The 26,504-nt window shown below is 41.6% G+C and overlaps 1 pseudogene across 1 annotated transcript; it reads left to right on the top strand.

The window, feature by feature from the left end:
• The first annotated feature begins 594 nt into the window (after positions 1-594).
• On the top strand, positions 595-26,497 carry LOC109465350 (annotated as a pseudogene). Its single transcript, XR_002139948.1, has 13 exons — positions 595-783; positions 6,214-6,459; positions 6,822-6,962; positions 7,232-7,480; positions 7,829-7,948; positions 15,088-15,165; positions 21,882-22,001; positions 22,379-22,501; positions 22,945-23,091; positions 23,696-23,852; positions 24,279-24,373; positions 24,622-24,753; positions 25,142-26,497. The product of XR_002139948.1 is annotated as a dorsal-ventral patterning tolloid-like protein 1 (transcript).
• Positions 26,498-26,504: the final 7 nt, after the last annotated feature.

The following is a 26,504-nucleotide window of genomic DNA, read 5'->3' as shown; positions in this document are numbered from 1 at the left end:
GCTTGAATTATGTTATAGCACAGGACATGGCCAAAAGTACTAGTATGCAAGGGTTTGAGACTTCCGAGTGTTGCATTAATAGTTTACAGTTGAAGACAGCAATAATAATATCTTGCAGATCATCATCAATAGATGTAGAATTCACAAAAAGTCAGTTACTAGAAATATCTTATGGGGAAAAGGACATTGCAATGCACATTCAAAGTGTGGGCCGATTGCATGACATACAGATGATATACATGTATTTTACTAAAATTTGATTTTCGTGCTGCTCAACTTTAAGAAAAAGTGCTATGCAACTTTCAAAATAAAGTTGCCCTATTCCAGCATGAGGACATTATTAATTAAAAGATAAATACATTTTTGTACATCATTCACAAACAACAATTAATGTTATTTGTTGTTGTTGTTAATGTAATTGTTTGCTTTTTTTATCCTTTGTTTACAAACGTGTCATCCAACAGTAACAACATCAACACACAATAACCCTTATTTTGTTAGTTTTGTTGTCACTACTGATTTAGATAATCACAAATCCGGAGTGACTCATGGCTGAAACGAACGGTCCCCTTTGTTGGTCATTCAACAACCCCGTCAACCAATCACAACCCAGATCTCTTCTCACACTTCGCTGGGTCAAGTAGGGGGGAGCAGACCTCCAAACTAGGTGTGGAGTCGTCGACATATAAGCTTTCTAGAAGATGTTCACTTCTTCTTCTACCCTTCACAGGACGATGTTGTGGTGTCTTGTCCTGCTGGGAATCCTGAGAACGGCGTACGGAGGTGAGTGTGTTCTCCTTGGCGTGTTTTAAGACGTATGTTTCTTGTTCCTGTTCTTGAAACGCGATCGACTGCCCAGGTCGGGGTGTATCACACATACCCGCGAGGCACGCATACCAGCGGCGACCCCAGTTGTACATGTACACGCTTATACTGATAGCGGTACAGTGTATAGCTACACTTCCCTACCCAGTTCAACCTGTACAAATCTACCCACATTACACAGCTACTGTTACAGTTACGTTACAGCAAGTTTAGTACAGCACTTTAAAAAGCGGATTTAACTCTACTTTAAAACCAAAGCGGGCCTAAATATGATACACATGCGATGTTTGTTTCTGTGTAGGCTCTAAATTATTTTGTTCCCAAACGAGCTTTGTTGTTTGGACGTCAATGTTTGTACATTCTTAAATTGCTTGCCGACATGGCTCTACTAGCCTCTAGTGCTTGTTGACAAGTTTAGAGAAAGGGTGATACCTTGGGGGTCTTGGTTGAGGAGTTAACGATGTCATGCATAATTGGTTATAATCCCTTTAATGATTACACCCTCTACTAGGCGTGAACTTCAAAAGATTCGCGTGGTTTACACACAGTACATTAGATTTAGTTGTAAGCTGAGAAAGGGAGTTTGTTACAGTTCTTTTGGCATGTTAAACATTGATGTGGAAACGCCTGCACGACAAAAATGCGTAGCACTTCAAGTTGGCCGGTCGCCCAGAAAAGTACCCATTGTAATGGATGATTCCGAGTAATGATATAGTCTACTGAGTCTCAATTGAAGGGGAAAGAGTTTACATAGGCCTGAATGTTGCTGAACTATTGTATCTCTTTCTCAAACGTGTAGGTTAAGATTGCCTGCGTCTGTATAGTCTGTGGATGATAAAAATAATGTTTAACGCAGTCTGGCCTTAATAAATCATTGTACATACAGTCGCCATTTTCAAACCTACAAAGCTTTTGTTAAATTTCCGACTGACATCTGTTTAAACCGTTAGGGGTAGTTTTCTAGGTTTGTTCTTTGTTCGGTAGGAACTCAGAATGATGTGAAATATTGCAGCGTTAATTTATTATGGCTGGCAATTACTATGGGAAGGGATGACCTGTAGTGACCTCTGGCGTAATCACGCGTATTTTCAATCTGTGCGTTTCTCATGTACAATACTACAGAAGGAAATATGTCCTGCCATAAGGCGTCAGTGACTATGGATATGTTATGTATACATGTGTGAGGAAACCCTTTGTTGTTTCTTGTATCATATTCATTCTCATTATTCTCAAGCATTTGTTTTCTGTTGTTACATGTTACTGTGTTTTGAAAATCAAGTAAAGATCTTTGTAATGATTGGTTTAATAAATAGTTAATTGAAAGTTTGTGAAAATTGTAGGATGCCAAATGTGAAAAGTGGGGCATGTTTTGGAGTTACCCAAGCGACCCACATGTTGAAAAAAATGCGTGAAATTCGATTTTTCACGCTTTTCTTGACGTCACAGCATTTCCGACCCAGAAGTCACCCCTGAAAACGACATAAATGTACATTAAACGACTGTCTGTCTGTTTTTCTTGAACTTCAATATTTGCCTCAAACATTTGTGACAAGTTTTGCTAGTGCGTAGGCTGCTCGTTTGAGTACCGAGGAATATTCATGTTTCCGTACGTGATAAAGAACCGGCAGATCGGATTACCATACAAACAAGACCACTGCCCGCCAATCTTGACCATTGATTGGAACAACAGGGTCAGAGGTCAGCGCGGGTCGCCATCTTTGTGACGCCTGCAAAAGCCACAGTGGGCGGTCGCCCATAACAATGTACGGCGGGAAAATTCCTCACAAAATCCACAGTAACGCAATTATGCACGCTCCTAATCCGACCTCCCCACGTGCTAATCACAGTTTATTTTATGAAAATGGTGGATAGAATAAAGCGTTAATCAGGTTAGAAAAGAAGGGCGGATTTAGGGATGTAAAATTTAAAACCATTGTGGTTTGTTCATGACGGTTTGGACCCACTCGACGAGTGGGACTTACCAACATCCTGGAAAGGTATTTGTGGAACAATCGATTAAAATTGATTGCAATGCTGCATTGCACTATATATAGTCTCGTACCTCAAGAGGCTAACAATGTGCACTTATTTCGGAGTAAACTTTGTGTTTGTTGCTTTGTGGGCAAATTTTACAAAAGTACTTTTTAGGAACTTTTGTACAAACCAAATGAAAGAATCTAAGCAAAGTACAAAATTAATATAAAGAAAAGGAATGAAAACAGCCAAAGCAAGGAAACATATTACATCTATTTGTGAATAATGATACGATGGAATATATCACACTCTTTAGTCTTTGTCGTCTTAAGCGTTTAACGTTAAAACTTTAGAGAAGTTTACTATGCTTACATGAAAAATTATTGCATTCTCGGAGCTACCTAAAGATTCCTCGTCTCAGTTCCTGCAATACTAGGTAACAGTCACACAATGCTGCATGCAAATCAGCCGTCGGAGTGAGCGAAACAAGTGCGAGGGTTGTTTTCACAGAACAAGTGGTTCTCTGTCAGTCAGTCTGCAGTCATTCATTCGTCCCTTTCAACCAACTCCTTTCTTCTGTGAACTTTTAACGAAACACTTTGATAAGATCTACGAAGCGCTCAGAACAATCAACACAGTCGTAAATTAAAACCTACACACCTGTTGTGACCGCGTATTTTGTGTACCCTTTTATGTAAATTTGTTTACCTTCTCAACAAGACGTTGTTTACATGTACGATCGGTATAACTTGTCTATATACATTTTCTAACCACAAAGAATGGCAGCTACCCGTTTTTAAACACACCAGACATGTACACCACTGATCTTTTGTGTATCAGTTTGTTTACCTTTGGCCTTTTGCCCGACCGTTTTTCAGCAAGAGCAGCGAGTCAATTAAACCATTCTTGGGTCCCTCTTTTTAATGCCCGGCCGGTGCGGCAGAAAGGGACACTTTTTTTTTAGAGCCGAACTCTGACATTTATGTGTGGGGTTGGCACCAGCTTCTTTGCTCTACCTCTGACCGACTGTTGTTCGCTACTGATAGTGAGTCAATACGTCGGATAAAGGTCACAAAGAGCGATTCAAGCTTTCCCACAAAGATTAAACCAACGTTTGCAGCTCCCGTTCTGACCTGTCAACAGTTCCTTTCACGACGATTTGGCAGGCTAATGATATACTCAACTGTTGTTTGTATCCTTTTCTTTGTCTGACACTGTCCTGCGGAACAAATACATATAACAAATCACTGTCAGTTGGCTGCTCAGTGTGGTAGTCCAGAATATGCCATCTCACAGCATCCTAACGCTGTAACGTGTGCTACAGCATGGTTTGGTATGATGCACATTTTGGAATTGAGCACATTTTGAAATGCAGTGTATTTCAGGATGTGCCATTCTATAATAGTGTAACATGACATGTTTTAGAATTGTCCACGTTTTGGAATATGCAGTTGTATTCTTGAATATTATGTGCTATATCATTGGTGATTTAGAATATGGGCCACATGTTGGATATATGGCCTAACTTCAGTCAATATGACAATATAGACCAAGGAGCTTTTAAAATTATAGAAGCTCCTTATATTGACCATGGTAAAAACCTAATTGATATCAGCCCTACAGCTTCGGCTATGGCTTAACTGTCCCATACGAAACAGTTTCTGCCAGTTTCTGCCATTCTGGAATATGTAGCCGTATTCCTGGATCTGACATTCCATCGTGTGCCATGCATATTTTGGAATGCAACAGATTTTGGAATGTTGCAGATTTTAGAATGCAGCAGATTTTGGAATTCCTCCGTCGCCGTGCTTTACAGTTCGGGGAGGTCCTTCCTATCGCGTAACGATGTCTGAGTCTGGGTCTGACCGAAGGGCAGGAGTCTTTCAACACATGTTGGCCGCCTCCTTGTGCGGCTCTGCTGTTTGTCAAACACAAATAAAACTCTTAATCTTACAGTTACAGATGGGCTGTGTGCGTAGGGGCGATCCATTGTCGATCGAGGTGGGAGTGGTGATGGAAACAAACGTAATATACGTGTAAACCTTTATAAGACTAGAAAGGTAACATTTTCAAAGCAAATGTGTAATGTTTCCTTCGCATATGGACTGCTCTGTATTCATACAGTGACAGGAGTCTAAATCCCTCCTGCTATAAAATTGCAACATGATGTAACCCAACACTAGTTACCATGGTAACAGACAGTCTGGTTCAGACCATTGGCCTTTTTGGTTTGGAGAAGAAGAGAAAAAGTAGCAAAAGCAATACAGAGAATGCCTTCTTCCATTCAACATGCGTTTTGACTTTTGGATAGCTTCCAGGACAGTCCAGGTTTGATGCTATCTCCTGTGAGACAGTTGACACATTGCTACGTGATGTTACTGTCAACACGTTTCCTACTTAAAACGTCTGTGGCACGTTCCTAGTGTGCACATAGTGTAATGGTTACGGTACATGTATGACCTCCAGGTACAGTCTCATTAGAGGCCATTAGATGTTCGCCTCAACTCTGTCAAAGCACCTACGAGTTTCAAAGAAGACATATCACAAACGGTCAACTTCTACTACTAATACTTATGATAGATGAAACTTATGTCTCCGCTCCATTTAATAAACGGAACTTAATTTTTACCTTTCTTTACGTGGCCAGAGACTAGAATGCCGCTCAAGTTATAAAAACAAGATGGATAGATCGTCTTTCCAGGGTCGACAAGACACGGGAGACAACGGGAGACAGGGTTAATAGAAAACAGCTTGGCGAAACTCAGGATACTAGTAACATAGAAGATAACGCTATCAGATATAATTTAAACTGGAAACAGATACGTCTAGAATTCTCAGAATAAACAACGTTCCAATGGCAGCTTCTTACGTTCCATACACGTTGCGATCTATGGAGATAAAGGGTGGCCTCGTTTCAGGAATGATTGGCACTCCTGTACTTCCACAGGCCTTGGGGCTTTCATTGGACGAATGTCATGGAAATACCAACTCACAAAAGTCGGTGTCCGGGACAAGAAAACCCGGTCTGTTCAGGAAAAATGGACGGATTTAATGATAGTTCTCAAATAATTTCGCTGAATGTCACAGATGACTTTCGACATTTTCCATTTTGGAATGGCCAGAGTGTCCCAAACCTCTTAAAAAGCTGAAGATTAAAAGATAAGCCACCAACACTTTGCGCAGCGTACACACACATACACCTGTTTTGCGAAATACGAACATACCCCTTTGGGATTCTTTAGAAAGAAGGCGCTCAATGATTTTCTGTTGCAGAGGAGGAAGTGAAAAAGAACATATATCGAGGAAATATAAAAAAGCAATCATTTACCTCTTACGTCGCTATAAATGTGGTACGCGGTACTGCCGTCGCAAGTCGCTAGGCGTGTGTTTAAATGAAATCCTTTCTATTCACAGCATGTGGAGGACAAATCTCAACGCGCACCAGCACGTCGTTCAACAGCCTGGACTACCCCCAGCCGTACCAGACTAACGAGGACTGCATGTGGACGCTGTCTGTCTTCGGCTCTAACGTCGCCATCAAGCTGAGCTTTGAGGAGATCGACATCGACCCTTACCCCTCCCACATCACCACGCCGGGCTCCTGCAGCAGGCACTATCTGGAGATATACGAGGGCAACCCTACATCCGGGACAAAGTTAGGTAAGGTCACGTGAGCACGACATAGTCCGCCATATTGGTGGAACAAAACGCGTGTGAAACCATAATGTGAGATAGTTGCTGAATTTCTCATCTTTTACCTACCTCCTAGCTTACACATGGTACCAGACTGCGAAGAGTAATGCCTTTCTTTGAATCATTGTCCTTCTAATAACCGGTGGCCATCTTGGATGTATGGCCTCCACCAACATGGCGGCCACGACTATACATTCCGACGTTATGGATCACGCCATGCCCAACAGCTCAAACGTTATATTGGTCTTTTCAGCCAGAACTCTTCTAAGTTACAAAAATAATGCTGCAGATATTGCGGACTGTTTCCTTATTTTGTGTTTGTGTTGTAGGAACGTTCTGCGGCAGGGTCCTTCCTCCGATTATGATCGCAAACGGCAACACCATGACGGTCAAGTTCATCACTACCGGCTTCTCCAACAATAACTACAGGGGCTTCTTGGCAACCTTTTCGTCGGTATCACTAAGTTCTGGTGGGTTCATCGATGTTTATCATCTCACAGTGATAAATACAGCATGGTGTCAGAATTTATCGTGATAATCAGAAGTATTGTTTTGGGTGGCTGAGCGCGTGGGCTTGTCTGTTTGCCTGTCCGGAGTAGGTTGATAGCACGTGGGAGGGTGGAGAATGAGAGGAAGTCAGAATCTGACCAGGAGCCAGTCACAAGTCCCTGAAGTTTGAAATCGCCAATTTCTTGTTTTAGATATTTGACGGTATCATGAACAAAATTTCTGTTCGCAGGCCCTGACTCGGGTTGCAACAACCTTCGGCAACTCTCGGCTCCGAGCGGCTCTATCGCCTCTATTAACTACCCTGACGACTACAGCAGCAGCACGCAGTGTGAGTGGGAGATCACCGTGGCCCAGAACAAACACGTGGAACTCAACGTGCTCAACTTCCTAGTGGGCGGCCTCGCGGCAACTTGTGTGAACGAGACCAACGACTATCTGTCCGTGTACGAAGGCATTGGCGTCAACCGGAAACGTTTGGGTAAGCTTTATTTAACAGTTGGATTTTAACCTTAGACAAGAAGGTTATGCTTTCGTTGTGTTTGTGTTCTGATCTGCATGTATGTATGTATGCATAACTCAAGAAGCTTTGAATGGGTGTTTAGTAGGTTAGTAGCCGTTGAGGAAACGATGGTCAAGTTCGAAAAATTGTTAACTGGCATGCAACAGACAATCCTATTTGCATAATCAATGAGAAACAGTTATAAATCGTCAGTTGTTAAGGTTAGCATAATTTGGCAAAGGAATACGCTTGTTGAATTCCAGTTGACCTGGATCTTCTTGTGAAATTTGTTTTTTTAATCTTTTTTTTTAATTTGGTCTCGTGTAGAAGTTTACTGCGGATGGGAGTCACGCAGTGTGAGAGCTTACTCCAACCAAATGTTCGTAAAATTCGTGTCGGACGACTTTATCAACAAAAAGGGCTTCTTTGCGACGTACCGTTCAGTAGGTAAGGATGGTGTTCACATTTTTGTAAGAAATTGTAAAAATAAGTTTTGTTCTCTTTGCTTATTCTGTAACTTTGGGAAGATTTCCTGCTTATCAGCACTTGATAATGTATTCATTTGTATAATTTTTTTTACAGATTTGCCGACGACTATTCCCCCAGCAGTCCGTACAACAGACCCTCTGGGGGCGACTGGCACTTTGCTACCAGTCGGGGCTTCAAACCGGGCACATGTCACGGTCACTGTAGTTGTCTTGTCTCTCTTCCTCGTCATCGTAAATACTTTCCTCATCACGCGATGACAGTAAACCAGACAGACGTGTAGTTGTAGTATCACCCTCCCTGTAATTTTTGTTGTTTTGCTTGTAAAAAATAATGGGATATTTTGACAACAAAAGCCAGTATTGTGTTGTACTCTTAACACAGAATGTAATGTACAGAGTTAGGAAAGCTATTGTTTGCGCTTGTTTCGAATGAGAGATTATGAAAGCTGTATATTATTTTGCTGTGCCAAGGCTTAAAGTATTTCATGCACTATCATTTCTAGCTTCATCTCTTTAACCTGCAATAATCATCTTTGCTGCGTTTCATGTAAAACCTGCTTGGGGTGCTTCTGCGTAGTGCGGTCAATGACGCCTCTAGCGGTTTGAAACAGAACTGTAACCAATGCCGTAACTTCTAGAGTGCTTCATACAGACCGTGTTTTTGTCTTTTATGGAGCTTATTGTGTGGAATACTTGCGTGGAATCTATGCTGATGTAAATTCTAAACGTTGCATACTTCTACGACGCTATTGTTGTTGTGAGTTTCTTTGAAACGAAGTATTTGTAGACGAAATTGTGATAAAACATTATCTTTCGTGTCATCCAGTTTCTTCGCCCTCATTATTTTCATATGACATATCTACCATCTCCACTTACTACTGACTTGTCGATTTACATTCAAAAGATCCATTATTTTAATACTTACCTTCTGATGCAGGTATTTACTAGTAATATGGATCATTAAAAAGAACGGAACAATATACTACACACTAGATCATTAGATGCGATACTAACACAACACTAGGGTTTCTCTAGTGAAGGGGAGAGAGGGCAAGGTCACATTCTCCCTCGTAACCTTGACTTCCACGGTATCACCCAGTCACGATGTATATACAGGGACATTGTTATCCTTGCAAACAGTGTCATTTTCAACAAGGAGTTGATAGAAGTTCCTTGGTTTCAACAACGGGGTACGAAAAGCCCATTGTGAAAGTTTGCACAGCTGATTTGCGAGTATTATTGAACACACGCACCATCAAGTGTAAAGCCAACACGGTTATGGTAGCGCAGGTTCTGGGAGAATGGGGACAATGTCAAAACCGTGGTCAGTGACGTAAGTACTGTACCACAACAGTGTACGTATGAACGCTTAAGGCCAGACAACACAAATATGGTTTGGGCGTAGCGCCAACAGACAGGGTACATTGTGACATTGCACGTTCCCGCCCTGTGTCACTTCATTGACGTCACACTGCCACTGTGGAGTGTCAAGACCTTTCTTTCCTGTAGATATGGACTGTTCTATTTTGATAATTCTAGCAGGGTTGGGGCGAAGAGTTAGAAATTAATGAGATTGTTTTTGCATTTCTTGGCATGTGTTAACGGCTTGTGGTCTGTTCAGAAACTGTGGCAAGGGTGACAGACGAAACTTGCTGAGTGTAAGTACTCTCCAAGCAGAGGTTTGGGTTTTGGCTTATTTTTGGCGTGTTTTAGCCTTTTTATCGGGGTTTCTTTTTCGCACTGGAATTTTGTTTGCGCCAACCCAACACCCAACCTCTGCTTCTGCTTCGTGAGAAAGTCACAAAACCTGAAAATATTTCACTGGGTTTTGAATGGTTTATGGATATGAACCTTTTGGGTTCGTTCCAAGTTTGCTGCAGACTTGTTTGTTGACATTCTTGTACAACATGTTGAAAACAGGATGCTGTAAATTCCTGTGGTTTCTCCTTATGAATCCGGACGCTTCCAGAAAGTCATGGCTTGAAGCCAAAGTCACCTGAACGGTTAGAACGGGGCAAATTGAAAACACACTAACCGGCATTCGAAATGTACATTGATGACTTGTTGTTCACTGTGAGTGTGAAAGATCAATAAGACTCAGGGGTGAATGTCCTAGTATACTTATCTTCAAGCAGATGTTAGGTTGGAAGATCGTGGCGTTTTCTGCCTACTGGGCGTCTCTAACGATCGTGTCAGTTTTCAGACATCCTGTTCTGTACACCTGGATCGATCAAAGTGCTCTTCTTTGGAGTACTACTGTACACAATCATGTGATGTTTACGTTGCCGGTTACCGTTCTCACGACTGCAATGACTTGAACCACTTCTTGCCACTAGGCGGCGCTGTGGCAAGGATGCGGTTCCAACATCTGGATAACTGTATACCCCCTTATCCCTGTACACAGAACTGATTTTAGTAGGCTTTCTATGAATTTCAGTAATTCACTGTAGCAGCATATCCAAACATCCTTCATTGTTGCACTTATAAGCATGGTTCTGATTGATTTTCTGATTGACAATTTCGCGCTAGTAACCATTTTTAGACAGCATAATACGTGTTAAAGGCATCCTACTGTCACGAGTATTTCATGTGCCGACTTCTGTTTCGCCCCTAGGATAGGCCTAGCCACGGTGTAATGGTCATGTACAGTTCGACCGAGCGGCCAGGCTGAGTTCAGTGACCTAGGCCAATGCCCCCGGTAAAACCGGATCCGACTGGTACCTCCAGACAAAGTGATATTATCACAACATTGTATCACACGGATTCACAACACCATATCCTAATAATCTTACCATATATCATACCATACAATAGGTACTGTCAAACGTACTGTGACATTAATTATAATGTACCAACATGAACTAGTACTGTTATACGTTGTAGCAGACCAACTAACTTATTGAAGAAAATTTGAATAGTTGCACTTGTTGCATGCAGGTTACAGTACTACACTCCTTAGAGTTTCAAGGTCAAGAACGACTTTTTCAACTTTTGTGGTACCAAAACTGCAGGTTTAGTACTCAATGTGTTGACTTGTCTTCCATTAATATGGTAGAAACCCTCTCACAAGTGAGCTGAAGTAGTACAAAAGCCGCACGTGCACACAGACGTGACCTGAAAGAACATGTGAAATATTACACCTGACACTGAGTCCTCTCCATGGGACGTGTGTTTAACCTCTGACCTCTCGCGAGTTGACAGAATGTACACACAGGTGTCTCAGGTTCTTCTGTGGACGGCTCTTATGTTGTCTAGAATGCTCTTCAGCTCGCTCTCAAAACTTGAGACTTTTCTTACAAACCAGATTTCAAGAAGTGTTCAAGTTCAAGACGTTCAGCCTTATATTATTACAGCTGCTTACAACAATGTGAACTACAGCATGTAGTCAGCTTAAATCGTGGATCATCCCTCTTAGGTTCTTAATTGCTCCTTAGTCAGGGTCAAGGCAAGGCGGCTGACCGGGAGGACAAAGGGCCTTTTGATGCCCAAGAGGGCGTTTTGTGTGGCCAGTCTGGTAGGCGACATTTGGGGACTGGTACTGGTATACTGATATGAAGTGTCTGGGGGTACGGAATGAGGAGGGGGGGGGGGAGGATAGCAGACAAGAGACAAACGATGATCTGTCATTTCTTAACTTGAATTGAGGAGTCTGTTTTTCATTGTACCTGCAACTGGTTTGTTTATTTATTCGCACATCTTAAAAGACATAATATAACAAATAGAAAATTTCATAAAAGAAACCCAATGTGCAGGAGGCCTTCAGGGCTTGTACAGGGCCCTCCTCCTTACGGACTTAATTAACAAATGATAATCATGAAATTAATATGATAATTAATTGAAAAAGAATTAACAGAAAATATATAACTAATAAGAAAACTAATTTTCCCTTTATATATAGTTAAAAGCTTGTGTAAGAGGAAGGATTTCAGATGTCTTGAAGATAAATGCCATACAGACGCCAAGAAGGGATTCCTCGAGTATTCTGTCTCACTGACATTTACAGATAGTGCCATTGGCATTGGTGCAGGCACTATGCCAGTCAGAGCGTGCAACTAACTACCCTACATCTACCACAGAGATCTGTGTGGCGCCATGTAATGGGTAGGTTGACTGGAAAGTGATTAGTTGTCCGAGCTTTGGCAATATTTCACTGGCCCAAAACGGTATTTGGCCCGGACTTAAAAGTAAAGGTCTTGACGTCATTCGCTAAACTCCAGTACAAAACCAGACGGCGGGGCGTGTAAATATAGTGCCGATGTGCGTCTGATACGGAACATTTGGGGATAGTTGTTGGTAAAATTAGCGCCAGGGTTTTTGAACTGTATACAGGAATCGTAAACATCCTTTTTAAGTTGAACGTCGACATTTAAGCTGTTGTATACAAGTTGTAAACAAGGCTAGCTGATGAACTCTTGGTATATTTACGTTCTTTGAAATGTGCCATGGAAGGCAATACACAATTAGTTAAATTCCCAAAAGTCTAAAACATGTATTGCCAATCAGCACATGTCACGAAGGTCTGGTGTAATACTGAAATATTTAGCTTTTATGTATGCCAGACACAGTTCAGTCTAAAACACCTGTTCTATCTCTTTAATGAATGGAGACATCTATTGTAGATATTAACCCCGGTGGGCTAACTAAAGGTCACACATGACAAGGGTTTCTCTGTCTGTTAAGTACAGCTGTCTCTTTGTTTATATATCTACAGTCTACTATAAAATGGCGTTCGTTCTATGAGTACAGTATTGACTTAGTCATTATTCTAGGAGATTGCAAGTATGGGTTTGAAATTTTCTGGGTGTAGTTTGTGGCAGCTGATCTGTAGTTTCTTTACGGCAGTCCTGTGTCTAACATATATAGTCGCATTTAATGAAACGTCAGTTTGAATTTGTTACCTGTCCAATGCTCACGTAAGAGGACTGACTTTCGCGCCATCTCCGGGTTGTACTAATTACTACCTCCGCATTCGTACCCGATCATTCGGAACTAGATAAACAGCTTTCTCTTGTGCAGTGAAAGGAGACAAATCTAACCTCGTCACAAGTTGTCATCGGATAACTCGTAAAACGCTGTACTTATTACTAGTACCACATTTTACAAACATGACTGGATGAAAAGTAACTGGTATCTTATGAAAAATAACATTTTGCTACGTGTTTGTTGTAACAGGATTTTTGTCGTGGGCATGATTTTCAGCGAGGTTGAGACAAAGCCAACAGTCGACGACAAGGACGGTTGAGTTTTCTACGACAAATCCCCAACTGTCCCAAGAATGCGACCAACGTTCTGTCGTAACTTGTCCTAGGACGAATCTGACCGAGCCCTTACACTCTGTTAACTTTGGGTTTTATCAATTTTATTCGCCAAGATAGGTCATAGGCTCCATGGTTAGAGTTTGACAATACGCATTTCCAAATCCGATTCGAGCTCCTCTCGTTCACAAAATCTGATCGAATTTAGTTCCGAATTAGTTGCATTTGACCGAAAATTGACCCCGGGGCCTATAACCTAGATAACACCCAATAAGTCCAAGTGTCTACCCATAAAATCCGTGTAATGTGCTGTGTATAGATGGCCAGCAAAGATAATATAGAACTATCCAGTAACTACCATTAATAGCTGTCCTTTGCGGACCACATTACATGCAATGACACGTGAGTGTTAACCAAGGGGCAGTGGGTCATTTTAACCAGTTTCTGCCGGAGGAAAATGTTTTACTTTTACGATATGATGATAATTATTGGCCTCTGCCTTTTCATGATCCATGCATTTATCTCAAACAGCCGTTTTGAATAGATCCATATATGCCACATATATAATTGTAGCTTACCTCTATACTATGCTATGAATTATAGTGTGTCACAGTGTTACTTAAAAAACACTTTTGTTCTTTCAACATGAAATTATAGGCGTCTTCCCCAGTCTCTAAAATGGCAAAACACAACAACCGAGTACTAACTACACAGTACATGAAATTAACGTTGGCACAGAGATTCGAAAACACAAAAACACGTAAATGGATTATGACACACGTCAAGACAACGGTAGATTCATTTACGTAAGATTCCTTAGATGCACCCTGGAGCAACAATTACAATTAAGTGCGGTATATTAGAGCAGTTTTGTCACGAGCGATTAAACATTTTGTTACACCACTCCCAACGTCAGAAAATAAGCATGACTAATCTAGTTACGAATCACACCATCTGTGTTGTGTAGATTTAAGGCAGACGCTATTTATAATAATTCTGACGTCAAATCACCTGACCGACGTCACCAAACGGACACCCTATTCCAAAAATCAGTTATGATATGATGTTGACGACATTCGCGAAATATTCTCTCGATCGGATGACTTGTTTTCAATATTCAAACATGGCGAACGGACGACCGGATTTTTCTGCTATTTAGGTGCCCAGAACGCATGTCTGTAGCCGGAGGTGCCACGCCGCTTTTGTGATGATTCTCTGGTTACACCCACAGATCAGCCCACGGGTTCAGCCAATCAGAGAGCGCAAATTAGCTCAAGCCCAGTTCCTTCCCCCTAGATACAACAATGGCGACTCCATGCTAGAAGGTTGCGTTTTCAGCTCCAACCGGCGTTCGCATTTTTCAACGTTTTCAAGCAACATTTTACTCCTCTTCATCAGTGTGGACTTCAGTTGGTAAGTACACTACACTTGTCATAAGAAATCAGCTTGTTTTTCGTTGAAGAAAGTCCGTTTTTATTCCCCAAACGCGTTTTTCCTCTCGGTGTGAACACAAAGATACCGGTGGAATAGCCGGCCGGTAATACGTCTACGTAACCACAATATCCGCCAAGGACGTGGCCTGACTAGGTTCACTCTAACGGATAAGAGGAAGCGGACATTTTGTAACCATTTCACGACTTTCCCGCCTTTTTTATGCACAGTTGCACCGCATGGAAGATGGTCATTAATTTTAAGGTTGTCGTTTGATCCGTACACCCTGGGTAGAAAATGCCAGGGGGGCTTTATATAAAATGTTGTATACAATGCCTGGCATGCGTGTCAATTACACAACATAACCGTACTGAGGTACTACAGTCCTCCGTTTTCCTCGATTGATTGACAGGTTGACCAAACGACAGGATGGACTACCGAACGGCGCTGTCTGTGTTACTTGTCCTTAACTGTGCATCCTGGATCGCCGGTAAGTCAGACTGACTGTTGTGTAGACTGATTTCCGCCTTACGAACATGCCCGTCACGAATTCAGCATCAGTATGTGTGATAACGCTTTCTAACAGAATTTCTAGAATTCTAATCAAGTAGGATATGTTTGTTTTTCACTATCTTTTCACGTGAACTGCATGAAAAGTGAAGATATTTCAAGAGCGTTCTGCTTGACCCTAGATGACCTAGGTGAAGTCAGAATTTCCGTAACGCCCTTCACGTGATTTCCACAGGGAACTCTGCATTATTGTGGCATGATGTAGACTATACTGCTGTTATGTCATTTCCCGTTCCTTATGCATTTGTAGGCAATCACTCATCGTATAGCCGCTGGCACAAGTACAAATCTTATCATCTTATAATATAATCACATATTCCGTCCTGAGTCTCTGACATCCCGCCAAAAAGCGTCATCGGACGAGTACATTCAATATAGGGGTGGGGTTTTAATGCCGTAAGAAACCTTTAAAAGCTGTGCTTATTTTTAATTCGAGTTATCGTTAACTTGAACACTGTAACGTTAACTCATAGTTGTTAGCTTCACTACCTGGTCGCACTGATGCATTGTTGTTGTTGGATCCGTGCCAGAAACCAGCAGATTATTCAGCGCCAGTTGATACTCACGCGGGTGCAAGTCTTTGTTAGCGCTGAATGGCTCGTGACGCTGTTCGAATTTTTAGCCAATGACCACACCGTTTGGGCCCCGTCCAGAAATGTATCAGTTATCGTCTTAGGTGGGGTTTGTATTTCCAAAACATTGTCTAGATAACTGCAGTTTTCAAACAAGGGTTAAAAGGATCTAGGTCGCTGAACTTTCTACCGAGTTCGCTCGGACACTCAGTGATCTTTGCTAAGGTTCTCAATGTTTCTAGTTTCCCCAAACAAGTCAAGAAACACTGTAAAATCTAATAGTCCCAAGTGCCAGCACCTGTCAATGCATTGCGTTTTGACCGCGATTCAGTCGCGTGGCAAATGTTTTACTAGTATTCGAAAATGTAACTTTGCAGGTGTCTTCGCAGAACAATTTTTATTCTCCATATTTACGGTGTCGTAAACTCTTTCGTACAACCCTTAAGAAACGTGAGATACCAACACCTAACTACAATTAGAAATGTAAAATATATGTTGACGACTTCAATGTGCCATCTGAGCATCCCTACCTGTCATAAGGTGAAAGGAATCAAAACACTCAATTCATTAAGTCCTTTACGCCTCTAAATTCAGTTGTTGCAAACTTCAAGCCCTTTAAAACAGAACCACATCTGTTTCAAACGAAGTTATCTGTCAAAAATACCGTTCACAAATTTAGTAGGTTGGTTCTTTGTGTTCTGCATGTTTTGTTCGCATGCTCGTGCCATTCGGTGCCGTTCCCGTGTTGTTTCTGTCCTTAGGCCCAATTTACACCCAAGACAGCTAGCGGGTTTCCAAGACTTCTCCGCCGGAGAAGTCTTGGGAACCTTGCGTTCACACACACTGCCACATGCTGGCTTGGCCACCCCGCTGAGCCCAAGTGGTTACGGCTGAGTGGTGATCTGTGTTCACCTATTCTAGGACATCACCAGATTTTCCTGAAAATAATATACACTAGTGTATCATTCTGTGTTAATCTGTAAGATTTCAAACCAGTTGGGCCTGGATTTCAGTCCTCGCACTGGGTCTCAGCAATCGACCAGATTTTCTCCTTGCCCTCCATCTGCACATGTGCAGACAAGCACGGCAAAAAGCAAAACAAAAAACGGCAAATGTCCCCCAATAGAAAATAAAAACAAGATTAATTGCAGTGTACTCAGAAAATGAAATGTATCGTATCGTGGGGCACATTTCAGGCAACGGGGAGACAGAAAACTCAGTGTACGTAAACAAACTACTTCCAAAATGGTGCGGGGTGCAAAAAAACTGAGACTCGTTTCGTTTACACACTGAAAATCGCGTCTTGGCACTCCCGCTGAGCGGCTTGGCCCTCCTGCTGAGGGTCTTGAGCCACCTCTAGAAGGTAGCTCAAGACGCACAGCAGGAATCGCGTCTCAAGACCCATAAATTCCTGTTTACATGGCTAAAAATTGAGACAGCTTCCCCGGAGCCGGCTCAGGAAAACCAGAATTTTTGCTGTGTAAATCGGGCCTAAGAGACGTCCGTTTGTAATGTTTTGACATTAAACAGTCGCTCCATAAAAAAGAAGGCCATAAACCTATAAAGTGTTTGATGTATACGATATGTAAATATGATCTTTCTAGGTCAGGGTGTTGAAATTTACTCTTATTACCTACTTGCGATCGCTAAATCTCACAGTTAAACACTTTGATGGCTTGTACAATTTGAGGCATACTAAGGGAAACCTTGCTAGCCCCACCATCTAGCTTAGATATGTGTGTATCTCTAATATACGAAGTAACGCTGATTTGCGGTACCGGCCACTAACCCAGTATGGCACAGCATCATTGTTTTGAAATGGTGAGAATGAAAATATGAAAATAAAGATGGTTTGGTAAATAAATAGGTGACAGGTCACCACAAGTATGCCCAGCTTTTTAAAACGGTTTGTTTGGCCGGCCATCCGATCTCTCATGGCCAGGCCGTGTTTCGTTATTGACAGGTTTTCCGTTGACAAAAAGGCGTCTTATTTTCATGTCGCCTCTGTCGTCAAGGCCCGGCGGTTTGTTGACAAGTTTCCGGGTCAGTGCACATGTAGGAGGCGTCGTCTGTTTTCACGTTTGGCAGGTCGGCTGACAGGTGAACTGACGTTAGGAGAGCCCTTCGCGGAGTATTTTATGGTATCCATTCTATCGTGGTTGGGGCGGGTTTTCTTCTTCTTAGTTTTTTTTTTTCACGGCGGGAGTTTGATGATGAGGCCCACCACGATCGACTATGTGGTGGGGCGAAATCAACTCCCGACGTGCCAAACTCTATTAGCAAAGCTCCTACAGGCGTAACACTCGTACTGGACGGGGCTGTTGTACTGGGCGGGGGAAAACTATTAAAGCTGTAAAAGATGCACACAAAATACACACGCTATATCTAGCAAAGGAAGCAAGGAAGTTAAAGTGTTTCTAAGAAGCAATATTGCAGGTGTGTATATGATGTTCAGACAAGTTTGTGTAGTGTATTTTAGATGTCACGGTTTTTCTAATTGCACAACGTGTGAAAAGATGAACGATCGACTTTTTAAAAATTGTCTGCAGTGTTTGTGTGACCTTGTAAAATCGGAAAGAGTGGGCGTTTCCAGTTTGACTTAAACATCGCGTTTTTCACGCTCCATGATTTCACAAATGTCATCTCTGATTCTTTTGCTCACAGATCACATATATTGAAGTGTTTGATATTTACCTAACCGCTAGTTCAGCAATATCCTTTACAAGGCTTCGCAAACTCTTACTAACTGTTTGTCTATGGTACAATTCGCCTTTTGTACTGACTGGAGTCATTGTCGTTAGGTAGGCAGGCACCACACAGGATTGGGGTGAGTTAGCTCTCACGTGAATGACCTGGGAGTATTCTGTCTGGGGTTCACACACCATAAAACTGTCCCACACGTGTGTCAAGGATAATTCCTAGAGCGAATCTTTACACCTGCAACAACTCAGAAAGAAGCCATTGTGTGAAGTTTCAAACGGCACACTGATGAGCTAGTTAAAATGTAATTAGGTAGAGTTAGTTTTCAATAGCCCAGCCAGGGCATTGACCTCCAAACGTCTAGACAAAACAACTGACCGAGAAGGTATTGACAAAGCGTGTGGCCTGGTTGTGATTGTAAAAGAGGTAGGGACAAGCAAACATAACTTGTGTTTCACTGCTTGCGATACGTTTAGAGCAGTTTGAAATACGAGGCCAGTGCATGACGGGAGTATATTGAACTTGGACTATGGCGTCCCTGGAATAGTGTCAAGGTCATCCCGATTCCGCCATGTTAGTTTTGTACTGTTGAAACAAATCATCTTCCTTCCCTTCTATCCTTGCCAATAGGAAACGTGCAAAGCACACGTGTGTAGTTTTGTGAGATTTCTAGCCTCCACTTCTATTGTATTATCAATTTCTCGATACTTACCTCCCTCCCTGAATAAAATAAATGGAGCGTCCCTGAACTTGTCCTGAGCTGAACCTCAATGGCCTTCACGGAAAGACGGCATAAATTTCATTTTACTCGACTCAGATGGGCCGTCATCCTGTAGCCGCTGGCTTTTATCTTCTTACGCTGATACCACAGGTGGGGATCGTGTCAAAATGTCGAGCAAAACTGACGAACATCATCCAGACGAAAGCCCATTCAGCGTAATTATCAAAAGGAAAACACAAGCATACATATTTTGCTGTGATCTTGTTATGATTTCTATATCCCTCCCTCTCAAGCAAAGTTCAACTGTAAATACTCTTCGGTATATAGAATTTTGTATATTTTGAATATTTTTTACATTTAGGATGAAACAGACATAACCATATTCGGTATTTATGTATTGTCAAAATGAGAACGAACATGCATTTACGACTTAGTAAGACATCAATACCAATAGTACCAATATTCTTTCAATAATGGATGACCTTTCATACCGTGTTCCTATCTTCGCGTGCGTGGAACGGTTATGGCTTTCATGTAATTAAATTACCACGAATAAAAGGTATTAAGTGCCACGTCAATCAACATGTCAATCAAAAGCTTTAAGGTTTTTATCCAGTGGATGCTTCATTTGACGCGATAAAACATAATGTACATCTGAGTGATCGACACATTTTCTGTGTGTTAAACAAAAACAAAGAGTCGAACAAAGAAAGATCAATTTTGACATAATTTCAGAAAGTTGGCGTGCATTTTCAACACTTAGCATACATACAGCTGGATATGTGTATGCTGAGATGAAGTTTTGTAGTCTTAAGCTTTTATGAATTGTTATGACATAGCGTTAGCATGTACTAACCCGTAGTACGCTCATCCGCAACATAATTACTCACCATCATTAAAAACCTGTGGATCATTATCATTAGGTCTGTAATTTCGCCATAAAATTCCCATTTTGTAAGTCCACATTTCCAGTGACCCCTGTTCACAGTAAGCCTCGGAAGGACACTCGGTCAATCGATGTTGTCGTGATGCATTCAAATATGGCCATAGATATGACAAGCACGCGCGGGTTATTTGGACACGCGCGCAGAAATGGCGATTCCAAATCCTCGGTGACGAGAGGATCTCTCGCCAGAGGATCTCCGGCTCGTTAATTATGTGCCTCGATAGGCCCAACCAACGATACAAAATGTGTCACGTCAACTGTGTACAATCTACTACAAAACGTCTCAGATGGGGCGGCGTCCCCTCAGATGGGACGTTTTTCAGACGGGACCACGTCCTCTCAGATGGGATGGCGTCACGACGCCCTCTCAGATGGGACGCTTCTCAGATGGGACGGCGTCACGGCGTCCTCCCAGATGGGACGCTTCTCAGATGGGACGGCGTCACGGCGTCCTCTCAGATGGGACGCTTCTCAGATGGGACGGCGTCACGGCGTCCTCTCAGATGGGACGCTTCTCAGATGGGACGGCGTCACGGCGTCCTCTCAGATGGGACGCTTCTCAGATGGGATGACGCCCGAAAGAACCACCATTTCACCCCCGAGTATTCTTCCTATTTTATCCCTTTTAGATATACGAACCGACAGAGAGCAGCATTCAAAAGTGTAAAGATAATTTTTTGTATCACTCCCTTTGAAGGAATCGTGAAACAAACCAGCTGCTACCTTTACTCTTGCTCCAAACACCCCCACCGGCATATACCCCCAAGATAACCCCTTTCCCAGAAGCGTTCATCCTTAATTAATTGATAAATAGTAGCGATTAAACTCTAACTCCTCGTAACTCCATTAAAGTATGTCCTTCTCTCTTCTGGAGAACATCAAATACAGATAATTTCCAGATGTTCTACCTCTAGTTCACGCCATAAAGATAAAACTTTAACGTCTGTATATGTAAACCAATTTATGACTTTCTCCTAAATGTCTCGCGGTCCTTTGACCAGGTCACAGTAGCGTGGTATGCGATCTTATCTCAACTCTCAAACAAAAGGGCTACTGACGGTTATCCTATAGGGTACTGGTTTGTCACTGGTTGATGCTGAACAGGTGTTATCTTGTCTTATTCCTGAGTGCAAAATGGTAGACCGTTGGGTCGTCAATATTTCAAAGGCTAGAAATCTTAAAAGAGAGGTAAAAGTCTGTTTGAGTTGTTCTTCCCCTCAGGATAGACCCAGTCAGGTTAGGACCAGTCAGGTTAGGACCAGTAGAGCATAGCAGTGGGGATTATACAGTCCATAGATCATCTAAACGTCCCTTTGAGGGACCTGAGATCTCACTGATAAGGGGATGCGCTTTTGGGGTCAGTCAGGCTCCTGGCGTCACTGTACTCTGTCCTTCCAACCTTGTGGCTTCTGTTGTCATGCAACCTTAATGATAAAGAAAACAAAACAAAACAAAACTAAGCAAAGTAAACTAAACTACACGTCAAACAAGGAGGTTCAATTCAGTATGAAAGGAAAACATAGGTCAATTAAAAAAGAAAGTGGTATTAGAGGGGCCCAATTGAAAATGTTCTGACGTCCCCTAGGATTTTTATTTGGGTCAATATTATGACTATGCAGTTTTTGGCACCGCCTCAGGGGTGGATGCATTTCTGTTGATCCTAAGCTAAGTTGAATTATGTTTTTTTTCTTTCACAGGTGATCAGCAGTGTGGTGGTGATTATCATACAAGCAACTATGACACAATCTCGTCCCCAGGATTCCCTGGAGCATACACCCCTGGGGACGACTGCATCTGGCACCTCAGCGTACCAGAAGGTCTGTACTGTTTTTTACTACACTTGATATTCTAAATTCTGATTGGTTTACCAGTACTAGTATTTCAAATTTTCAATCCTTGATATCTTACCAAGGTTTTGTTTGACCATCTTGTGTGCTAAGATTTGGACCGATGGTTTAACATCTAATGTACATACAAGAAAACTATTGGAGGATAAAACTTAAATAACGTTATAGCCAAAGAGTGTATTATAGAAAAATGGAGAAAAACTACAGTAAGTGGTTAAAGCGCCCCCATGCAGGCTTAGTCATTATTTTACCTGTGGAAGATTTTTTATACTGTAATGTTGACTTTCACATGTATAATGGTGATCGTCACTAATGCACCTCTCATTTTTTGTGGTCTGTACATGTAGGTCACCTGGTCCAGCTGACGTTTGCGTACCTGGGAACCGATCCCTGGCCCCTTGCCCCACAGAACTGTGCCCGTCACTACGTGGAGGTGTTCGACTCTCCAGAACAGGGAGGAGCTCTTCTCGGTGAGTCCCAACAGTTGGATCATTCTTTTGTCTTGTTGAAACTATTGACATTGTTCATTTATTCATCATTCATTGCTAAGGGGACATGGCCTTATATAAATATCAATTAGGCAAACTGTTACCAAGGGCATGTCAGCAGAATGTATTATATAATTCCTAAAATATTTCGCACAACACGTCAGCAGAACATCTCATTTAAGGTATTTGACTATTTAAGGATGGCATCCCGTTTGGAGTTTTCAAATGTTGTGTCGGAAAAGCTATCATCTTCATAGGGCAAAATTTTGATTCAACGTTGACCAAACATCCAACAGAAACAGTGATTTCGCACAGGCACAGTGCGACCAAGTTTATTGGAAGAAGTTGGTATCGTCCCCGGTCACCAGTGATTTGTATTATGAAGAGTAACATGATTTAACATTGGCCTTGTTCATCTATTCCAGGCCGGTACTGTGGAGATATCATCCCTCCCGTGGTCCTGTCCTCCGGGAACTCTCTGTCAGTCAAGTTCATCACCAGCAGGTGGTCCACAAACATCCAGGGCTTCCACGGGTTCAAGGCCAAGTTTGCCAGCGTTCTGGCGGGAAGCAGTACGTCCACTTTTTCTTAATTGATATTTATTTATTGATTGATTGATCAAAAACAGTTGGGTAGTACCTTCAGTTTAGAACAACTGATTTCTGAGGTAGCCCAACAAAACAAATTACAAAGGAAATTATAGACCTAAAACAAATCATATTAGGTACAGTGAGTGTGTCATGATATCAAATCTCATCAATCTGATCAAATAACGCTCACTTCTTGTTTTGTCTCTATGTCAGAAGATTCTCAGTAACAAAGGGAATGGCATGATGCGATGGTTGCCCCAAAAAGTATTTCGTTCAAGCAGTGGAATTACTGTAATGAACAAACTGGCTAAACATGTGGCCTTTGCAAGAGACTGCCTACCACGTGTTATGCCTAGCACAGAACTGTCCTTGGTGCTGAACACACCATCAACACAAACATACACAGTTTACAGTTCATCGCTACACAATGCACAGTTTTTCCTAAGTGTGCAACAGTTTCCCAAGCAGTTTAAAACAAATATGACTTCCTATTACTCTAGTAGCCATTTGTGTAACCCATAAACAGACAACGAAGTACTGGAAAGGATCTGATGTATTCCCTCTTATCCTCCACCCACCGATACAGTTGTTGAGAGCGGCTGTCGCAGTCCTCGGAAGAATACCTACCCAACCGGAACTCTGACGTCCATCCACTTCCCGTCAGACTATGATGACATCGTGTGTAAGTGGGAGGTTCTGGTGGAACCTGGACAGAACATCACTCTCAAACTCCGCAGCTTCCAGTAAGTTTGTTCAACATTATTTCCCTTCTCTTCCTAATTTGTCAATCCTGTCTCCTTTCTTCAGTTTCCTGTTGAGAGCAAAAACTGTATTTATCGATTCAACTACCATAGCCCTGTACACCAAAAACTGTCATATCACTAGCTTTATCTCTCCTAAACCTCATCTGTATAAAGGTTATTTTCTTGGTACAAAATAATGTATCATAATGTATATGAGGGATGTATATATTGCCTGTCTTGTCCGTTGTAACTTTGGACGCAAACTTTCAATTCAGGGATTCTCATCCCTGCTGTAAGGTTAATTAATGCTTTTGGTGTCATGAATAAAGATCATTTCAACTACTATCTATGGAAGCAGCCAACAATACATATATGCAGGGTAGGAAGGCCTCTGTAGATTTATGATAATTTCTTCTCATTTTCCAGTGTGGGAGGAATCTTCCCGCTAAAGCCACTGTGTGATGCTGAAACTGGCAGACTCACTGTGCATGATGGAGTAGGCAGTGACAAGAACCATCTCGGTAATTTTTTTAAAAAGTTGGAATGCAAAAACAGTACATATATACAACATCCTAGATCCCTGTGCAAATGAGTTGTTGATGACACAGTATGATATTAATCCACAAAATAGCGAACATACTATTCTTGTACATAGGTTTCCTAAAAGTACCCCTAAACAACATACAGAGATTTGGATTGGACCAATCACATGCAGAGACCATAGTTTGGTGTTAAACGGCAATCACATCTCACCTTTCTTGATTTCCAGTGTCGATCTGCGGCAGAATGTCGGAAGAGGAGACGTACTCAGTGACAACAGCGACCAATCAGATGACAGTGGAATTCAGGGCGGGAAACACGGGACCGTACAAGGGCTTCTTCGCAACGTATGAATCGTCTGGTAGGTACCATAACAAAGTTATTATGTTAACCTCTATTTTTGCCCTTTTTCTATTCTTCTTCTCCAAAGAACTAAGTTCAATGACCTGGACCAGACATCTATCACCATGGTAACTGGTACTGTACCAGACACCATGTGGTGTTGGATTACATTTTGTAGCAGGACAGAGTTGGGGGCTGCTCACCATATATTATATATGAATGTGTTGAAGTTGTAAGAATAAACAAAAAGCAGTAGTTTGTTAGGCTGGACCAATTGTGAAGGTAAACATTATGCATTTGTTTAGCAAATGTTACCTTTCTAGTTTTCCTCACACATGTATTAGCAATTATTTGCATTCTACAATATATTACAATAATTGTTGATATAAATTTTTTTTTCATTACAGGTTACCAAGTCATGGATCCTGCCTCTACTGCCCCAATGACAGGAAGTGCTCATACCTTACGGGCGTACTTCCCATGGTGCCTTTTGTGTCTGTTGGCAGCGGCCATCTCGTTCCTGCACATGAGCTTATAACTGAACTGATCTGTACATACATGTAATGCATTTATTGCCAACAGCAGTACTGTAGTGTTAATCATGTACAGCTACATTAAGCATTCAAGAGTAGAGACTATTACATTGCCATCATTGCAATTTTCCTGGTAGAGTTTTAGTCCATGCTTTGGGCTGACATTAATCAATGACCATAAAACATGACAAGTCTTTTGACACAAATTAAATGATTTACATAATATATATTACAATAAACAAGTCCATGTGGTACATATACATGGATTTCAATGCCTTGATTTAAGAAAAAGACAGTTGAAATCATTTTACGTGAACTTTTGACAAAACAGCTCTTGTATATATCCAAGAAGTGTCACCATGTAACCCAGCTATGTCATGACTGCCCAGGTTTTTGCTTGATATCATGATAACTGTTTTTGCTGTTTTCTTGTGGAGCTGTTTGTACATATGTGTGAAGAGATCATATTATGTAAATAGCTACCTAGATTTGTGATATAGATATGGCATTCAGTGAATGGAGGATTAGAGTGTGAGGTACAAGACATCTATCGCTGTTAATGTCTATCTTTTCTGATGAACATGATCTCAAGGTGCTGTCTCTTCTAGGTGCTCTTAGGTGAAGTCCTTGTGGTGCTCTATTGCCTTTCTCAGAGAAAACTTCTTGGCTTTACCAAATGCACAATTTCTACTGGTACTGTTAGTTGGAACATGACAAGATGTAGTTCTTGTCTCAATCACACAGAGGCGCTGTTGCACAGCATTTTGTGATGAAATACTTGGTGCAAGGAGACAGTGACAGTACCCTTTCAATGAAATTCACCTTGAAGATAAATTCTTTGCTGTCTTGCAAACAATGATTTTCAAAGATTCTCCCCTGGTCATGTTCTAGAAACTGGCTACAATGTAATTGTTGTACATATAACATATTTATAGTGTCTCTTATAATGCCTTATAATGTCTTTTGTAAATAGACAATTGTTGCCTTTAATTCAGTGATATTTTTGATTGTGAAATCATTCATAATTTTGAACGGTGATATTTGTGTGAAATTTTCAGGATGAAGGGAAGTTCTTGTATCATACAGTGGAGGGAAATGGTTCAATAACTCAGAAGGCTGATGGATAATTATTAATCTTATGAACTGTGATCATTGTAAATCAATTGTAAATTTGACAAAAGAAATGATTGCTGATGTTGTATGTTTGTTTTGTTTTGTTTGGGGCGAATAAAGTTGC

The sequence above is a fragment of the Branchiostoma belcheri genome, unplaced genomic scaffold (genome assembly GCF_001625305.1).
Source record: "Branchiostoma belcheri isolate BF01 breed outbred unplaced genomic scaffold, Haploidv18h27 scaffold15, whole genome shotgun sequence".
In the NCBI taxonomy this organism is placed as follows: domain Eukaryota; kingdom Metazoa; phylum Chordata; class Leptocardii; order Amphioxiformes; family Branchiostomatidae; genus Branchiostoma; species Branchiostoma belcheri.
The sequence above is the reverse complement of the archived record's forward strand: the minus strand, read 5'-3'. Positions and strand labels throughout refer to the sequence as shown.